Genomic DNA, 7,500 nt, shown 5'->3' on the forward strand with positions numbered 1-7,500 from the left:
TCACATATGCTTCAGCGAAAGTTTCAAGATTTCGCCCATCGACTGCCTCGTTCGGCATCATTAACGATTTCAGTCTTGAAGCTGATCTGGTAGCTTTCTGGGAAATTCTCACGCCCTCCCCACCCCTCGTCCTGTTATGAAGGTAGGGCTGATTGGTATACTTTGCTTTAATAAGATATCACGTGAGGATGACTCAAACACGGTTCGTCTGTGTGTGTGTGTGTGTGTGTGTGTGTGTGTGTGTGTGTGTGTGTGTGCGTGTGTGTGTGTGTGTGTGTGTGCGTGTGCGTGTGCGTGTGCGTGTGCGTGTGCGTGTGCGTGTGCGTGTGCGTGTGCGTGTGCGTGTGCGTGTGCGTGTGTGTGTGCGTGTGCGCATGCGCGCTTACTTGCAGCATATCAGTCTTGGGGAGACTGATTCACGCTCCACCTCTGTACCTAACTCGCGGTACCCAGATTGGGAACCACGGCTCTTAAACATTAAATACTTAAGTGGTATAAGATTCATATTGACCAGTGGTTTTGTTTGCTTGCAGATTATGTAACTGTTCCACTATTTATTATGAAAGCTATGATTATAAGTGCTTTCTACGTAAGAATACTTTAAATTGTTCTAAAATGGATTCTTTAATGCTTCGTCAAGGTATTCCCATACGACCCTACTATGACAAAAAAGGACCACCATCGCTCAGCCAACGTTTAGTTTGGGAAACTCAAACTACCAAGGATATGAATTAACTGGATTGAATAGAAAGCTGTCATATAAAAAGATAATGTACGAGTAGTTCATTTATGTAAGAATGTATATACAATTGCCTGTACTCATGAGATACCCACACACGTTCAGTTTTAACTGTCAGTTATAACTGAACAGTTATAACTGTTGGTTAAAACTGCACGTGTGTGGCCGGCCGGTTTGCGGTGGACAGGAGAAGCGGCATCACTGTATTTGTTTACATTTTCGTACTATGTATGGTTTGAGTGCATTGGAGTAAATCTCATTAGAAACAGTGAGATTTTACTTTTATGCATGAATGTCTAGATGTAACACTGAAGGAACTGATTATTTATATCTAACATAGGTAATAAATAACCTAATAGATATTGCTAGGTTGTGGGTTTTGTTGGCAGCTGGGGGGGGGGGGGGAGGAGGAGGAGGAGGAGGCTGTCCCTAAGGCAAGGGCATTGTCGGTGAGGACATGTGTATGGAATTCCAGTAATCGTCAAGGTATATTATGAATAACGAAGGGGTGGCATATAAAGTTAAAAATAAGAAATAGATTGTTATATATGCTTTTACATCAACGCACGGGATATACTGTGCACCACTTTTATGCACACAGTTATACGCACACTTTCACACACATAATAACAAGCAAAATAATATGCAACCAGTGTTCGATGGTTGTTGGTCTTAGCGAAAAAGTAATTTCTTGTTTGTAAAGGGAGAGAATTCTTTCCTCGACCATGCACCTGTCATAAGACTCAAGGGAGTTGCCTGATGCTCCATGTGGTCAATTTGACAATAGTCCAAATTTGTGGACATGAGTTTTCATGCTCGTGTTTCAATGCTTTATTGAAATTAATTGTTTTCAATCTAAAAGAAAAACCAAACCATTTAACGATTTGTTAACTTGGCGTAACGCAGATCAGAATTTCTGAACCAGTCGAATAGTGAGGCCAAGAAAAAAACCTGTTGTGCACGCATGCAAGCACTTCCCCACCCCACCCTACACCCCCACACATACACACATTTGCTATCATATTTGGCTCTCGGTCTTTCTCTTTTTACTGTCTCACATAACAGCTTTTTCAGTATCGGAGGAGAGTTGGTAATAGGAAGCACCTGTTTACAAGAAAATGCACATATCGAGTTAGAAAGAAAGGATGGCCTTTAATCTCCATGGAGCAAACCATATAGTTTATATGAGAAATAATTTTCTATACAAGCATATTGATCCGAATTTTGTTTCAAAGTAATCTCATGCTCCAGTCCATTCAAGTCGTACGTAGTACGGGAATGTAAACAAACAATGAGTTGCCACTTCTGTTGTTCAACGTAATAGGTACTTACCAGTACCCTCTGCATTATATATATATATATATATATATATATATATATATATATATATATATGTATGTATGTATATATATATGAAATAACCAGCGTATCTTTGAATTATATTCTAATATGGTCTCCCTTTTTCTACCTCCTTACTTGTCCTAACTGTCAAACCAGGTACGTAAGCTCTTGAACAGGATTGGCCTATCACTGAATAAACCCTCCCTCTCGGCAATCAGAGGGCACTCTCACCTTCAGAACCACCCATTTAACACTACTGATTTCAAAATCTTTACCTCCCATCCTAACAGATATGACCTGGCTATAGTCGAATCTTTCCCCTTGTTATAGATGTCGAGAGCTCAATGGTACGGCTACTGCAACCGCCCTAATTGCCATGTGAACAACTATCCATCTGTAAGTTCTGTTGATAGTTCCATCTAGCCTTTTTCACAATTGATATATGTATCTGCTCCAAATCGTTACCATATCATATTTATATTTATAATCTGTGTAAGCGGTTTTTGTATACAAACAAAAAAAAAACGCTGCACACACACACACACACACACACACACACACACACACACACACACACATACATACATACATACATACATACATACATACATACATACATACATACATATATATTTATTTATTTATTTATATTTATATATTTATTTATTTATTTATATTTATATATATATGTGTGTGTGTGTGTGTGTGTGTGTGTCTAGTATCTTTTCAATCCGCCACTTCGAAAAGATACAAAATGATACACGAAAGTTTTCAATATATTTCATGAACGCCACAAATAGGGATTTATGTGCATATTAATTACAAATCGTGTATATTGCTTGATATAAAATTCATGCATAAAGATACATAAAATGTTTCTGTGCCTTTTCAACAGCACATCAAATACATCACTCTTTATGGATAAAATTAGACCAAAATCTAATTTTGCTAAATCGACATGTTATGAATTTGTGCTGTTGACTTGGGAGGGATAAATATCTTCTAAATTATTCTGTGCCGCTTTGACGTAACGTTTCAGACTTAAAAACCTCAAAATAAATGGTTATGTATATTTTGATATATATTAAGGGCACAAAGACAAATTATTGCCTGTGATAATTGTTTGGAATATCCTGCTGTGCGAACATGAAGATCGCTCGTGGGGGGTATGATAAAACATAAAGCATAAAAAAACACAAAAAACACTTTCCGTTAGAGAAACAATAGATGAAATAAGTTAAAGAAAAGAGACAAAATGATTTAACTGAACCTTCATGTGAAAAAAAAAAATAATAATAATAATGATCCTATGGCTATATCTGCAGTACCTTTATCTGCAATTTCTTGCGAAAGCTTTTTTTTTTTTCTGAAGAATTTCAAGTAATATCATGTTGAAGCTCCGCCCACACACGCGTACCAACCTATCCATTAAAGTTAAGGCTGAATGAAGTAAAATGCAAAATACTTATTTTATTACATTTTGTAATGCATTTGGCTATTTAATAAGAATATAAAATATAATCTATGATGAGACGCATTTGAAAATGGTGTAAGCAATGAGAAACGTATGTTTATTTTTGGGCTTAAAAGAGTCAAATGTCACAAATAACATCATGTGGAGCATTAATATATAAATTATCGTTTGAAATTCTTCATGTGACTTACGTTTATCTCTGAACTCATACGAGAGTGTAATGATTATTTTTAATGAGCAAAAAGAATTTACGAGAATAATACTTCTGCTACATAGAGTAGAATAATAATTATACGACAAGTTAATCAAAATGTAGCCAGACAACTAAACTTTGTCGAAGTTTCAACCCGAACCATGCATTCGTATTTGTAAACGTTTTGATAGGCAGCAAGAGATCTCTTCAAAGCTCCTCAATGACTAAAATATTACCTTGTCTTCCATACAAATGATATCAATTTTATATAATGATGAAGGTGATGGTGATGATGATGATAACAGTAGTAATAATTACTAATAATATTGGTAATAATAGTAATACAAATAATAATGACAATAATAGTTATTTTTGTAATTACCACTATTTCATTATTACTGTCACTATCATAATAAAAAAGTTTAAGGATGATTAACATGATCTGAACATACGATTATCATTATTACCATCATCACTATCATTGTCATTATTATTGGTACATTATTATAATTTATAATTATCCTTATCATTGCATTTTTATTATTAATATTAGAACGTCCATAATCATCACCATTACGTAAATAATAATCGTAACATAATAAGGATATATCATAGTAGCAGTTGAACTTTTAAAGATACTATGAAAGACCATTAAGTTACAGCCCATGATTCTGGATGTGCTGTGGCATGCGGCATAATCACATCATTTCTTGTACATGTAAAGAAACCGTTGGGGCACAAGACGAGGGCTGTGTGTGAGGGCTGGTTTTGTTCGGTCAGTACATTTGAAACTTGAAATAATTGCTTGTTTGTGATGCTCCAAATAAAGCCTAATCTGTATCAAGGTACTAGGAATTTCGGGATGATACAAAAAGGCGCGAGTGTGTGTTTATATGTGCATGTGTGTGTGTGTGTGTGTATATACATATATATATATATATATATATATATATATATATAAATATATATGTGTGTGTGAGTGTGTGTGTGTGTGTGTGTGTGTGTGTGTGTGTGTGTGTATGTATGTGCGTGTGTGTGTGTGTGAGAGAGAGAGAGAGAGTGTGTGTGTGAGTTTGAGTGTGAGTTTGTGTGTGTGTGAGTGCGAGTTTGTGTGTGTGTGAGTGTGTGTGATAGTGAGTGTGAGTGTGTGTGAGTATTATAGACATATAAATGTTTTTACACTCATAAAAGCAAGTTATACTACAAATCATAATTATTCCCTGACTTCCTTTTGCATTAACAAGCGTAACTCATGTCTGATCGTACTGTGTTGTATGGTGCAGTGACAGCGTTCTTGCTGACCTCTTTTCATATTCCACAAGGCCATGCATTGTACACGTGGTACAATTTACAGAGACCCGCATTTTGAATGAGACACACTAAACTGCAACACCAAACCCTAAATTATTATTATTATTATTATTATTATTATTATTATTGTTGTTGTTAATATTGTAGTGGGTAATTGTGGCTCCGTAGCCATTATTAATCTGTTTGCAATGGGTTCATTATCAAGTTGATTCCCAAGGAATGGTAGCGTGAGTGCTTATTATAGTATGTAGCATCTAAAAAACTGGTTTATATTTAATATTTAAAATAAAGAATTACGTCCAGCTCCTGTGCACAATTGAAATAACCAGGAAAACAGAATTTAGCTTGTATTTTTCCCGTGTCATGTGATGCCCAGACGTGCCGAGTTTTCCACCTTCCGCTCAGCAAGAAAATCACCCAGGAGGAGAGTAAAACGCCGTTGTTTCGAGGAGAATGAATCTCTTTCCCGCTCAACGCGGCTTATATTTATAAAGTTCGTGACGTCACAACCCACGCCAAACATCATTCGCAAAATAGAAAGTTTGTACAAAAATCATTAAATCAGACACTAAAATTATAAATAAAATGAGCTTCATAACAAGATAAGACATAAAAAAATACACACTTAAGGTGAAGTTGACAGAAAGAAGTACAATGGATAAAATATGATGTTAAAACAGATTCCTCTTAAAATGAGAATAAGCTTCCGCAGACAAGAATAAAGTGACAAAAATACGATACAAAAAAAAGAAGATAATTTAAAATTATACAAGTAACCGTGAAGCTCACAGAAGAAGCGAGAAATAATTTGCGTAAAGGAATCGCAGATGAGAGGACAGGGTCAAAGGGCAAACTCAAGCAGAAGTGACATATAGGAACCAAAGTAAAGTGGAACAATAAAACAGAAATGAGTGAACGTATGTACATATAGACAGAGAGGACGATTGCAGTAAGCGTTGGCCGGGCTGCGAGATGCCAGGGCCCGCGAGAGCACGGGAGGCTGGCGGTGAGATGAGGAAGAGATGGCAGGCTGTGGGAGGCCACCTTACATTATTATTATTATTATTATTATTATTATTATTATTGTTTTTATTATTGTTATCATTATTATTATTATTATTATTATTATTATTATTATTATTATTATTATTATTACCAATTGTTCTGGACGTACGGAGGTTAATTAAAATCTTAGGAAAGTTCCGGGTACAAGAGCTGCACAATTTGTTATCAATGTTGTTTTTGTTATAAATTTTGTGTCACCTCTGAATTATGTTAAGGACGTTATGTACGAATGGACAAACTATTTGTTTTAAAATTTTCCTTGATAAGCAGTACGCCATTTGAGATTTAAATAAACCATAATGTTTTATGATTTTTGATTCCTCACAAACATGATTCCTGCCGCCATGTGTTTCTGCATATTTAACGATGTTGATTATATTAATTATCATAATAATACCGACGATAATGGGTGCCACCGTGGTGAAGCGGTAATGGGCATGGTTGGGGGCCAGTTGGTCATCCAGCGCGTGGTTCGAATCCTGCCCAAGGTCCGACTTTAGGAGGGGCATCCACGCGGGGTAACGGCATTCACTTGACAAATCAAAAAAGTCCTTCGAAAGAGGAAATCGGCTTTTGATAGAAAATTAGTAAGTGAAACCGGATCTGTAATAACGATGATGATAATGACAATAACAATAATACTATTAATTAACATAATGGTGATGATGATAATAGTATTAATAACTTATAATGATAATTATATTGATAATAATTATGATAAAAATAATGATAATGAAAAGAACAGTCAAAATGAAATAGAAACAGTTATATTTGCAATTATGCTAATAGTGATATCGGTGAAGGTAATTGCCATGGTCACTGTAGTAATGGTGATAGTAATAGCATTAGCAATGATAATCATAATACGATCAATTCAGTTATAGCAAGAGTAATGGTAACATTAATGATGAAAATCATGATAATGATAATGCAAGTAACAATGATAATAATGAGAAAATGATAATGCAAATGAAAAGTAATAACGATAATTATACACTAGCAATAATGGCGCTACAATAATGTGGATAGTAATAGATGTGCATAAAATGATCATTTTGAAATTGGTGATGGCATCACAAGTGTGTCTGCAATACGATTTGTTCTCTTGTCAGTCGCAACCTTCAACTATAACCAGGCACCAATTGCAATACTTATTATTATTTTTTTTTTAAGGCAACTTCGAATTTTGAGATATCAGGTGCTGGATTTTATTTAACAGAAAATGTATCGTTTACTGCTTTACGCCGAACAGTGGATAGTTAAATCTTATTGTAGTTACCCATCCTTTATAGAAGAAAATGGATCTTAAAACCAAGAATAACCTCAGTCATTCATCACAGTGAAATCTCACAAGGGAAACTCCGTTAAAGTTTTGAA

This window comes from Penaeus chinensis, chromosome 2, assembly GCF_019202785.1.
Source record: "Penaeus chinensis breed Huanghai No. 1 chromosome 2, ASM1920278v2, whole genome shotgun sequence".
In the NCBI taxonomy this organism is placed as follows: domain Eukaryota; kingdom Metazoa; phylum Arthropoda; class Malacostraca; order Decapoda; family Penaeidae; genus Penaeus; species Penaeus chinensis.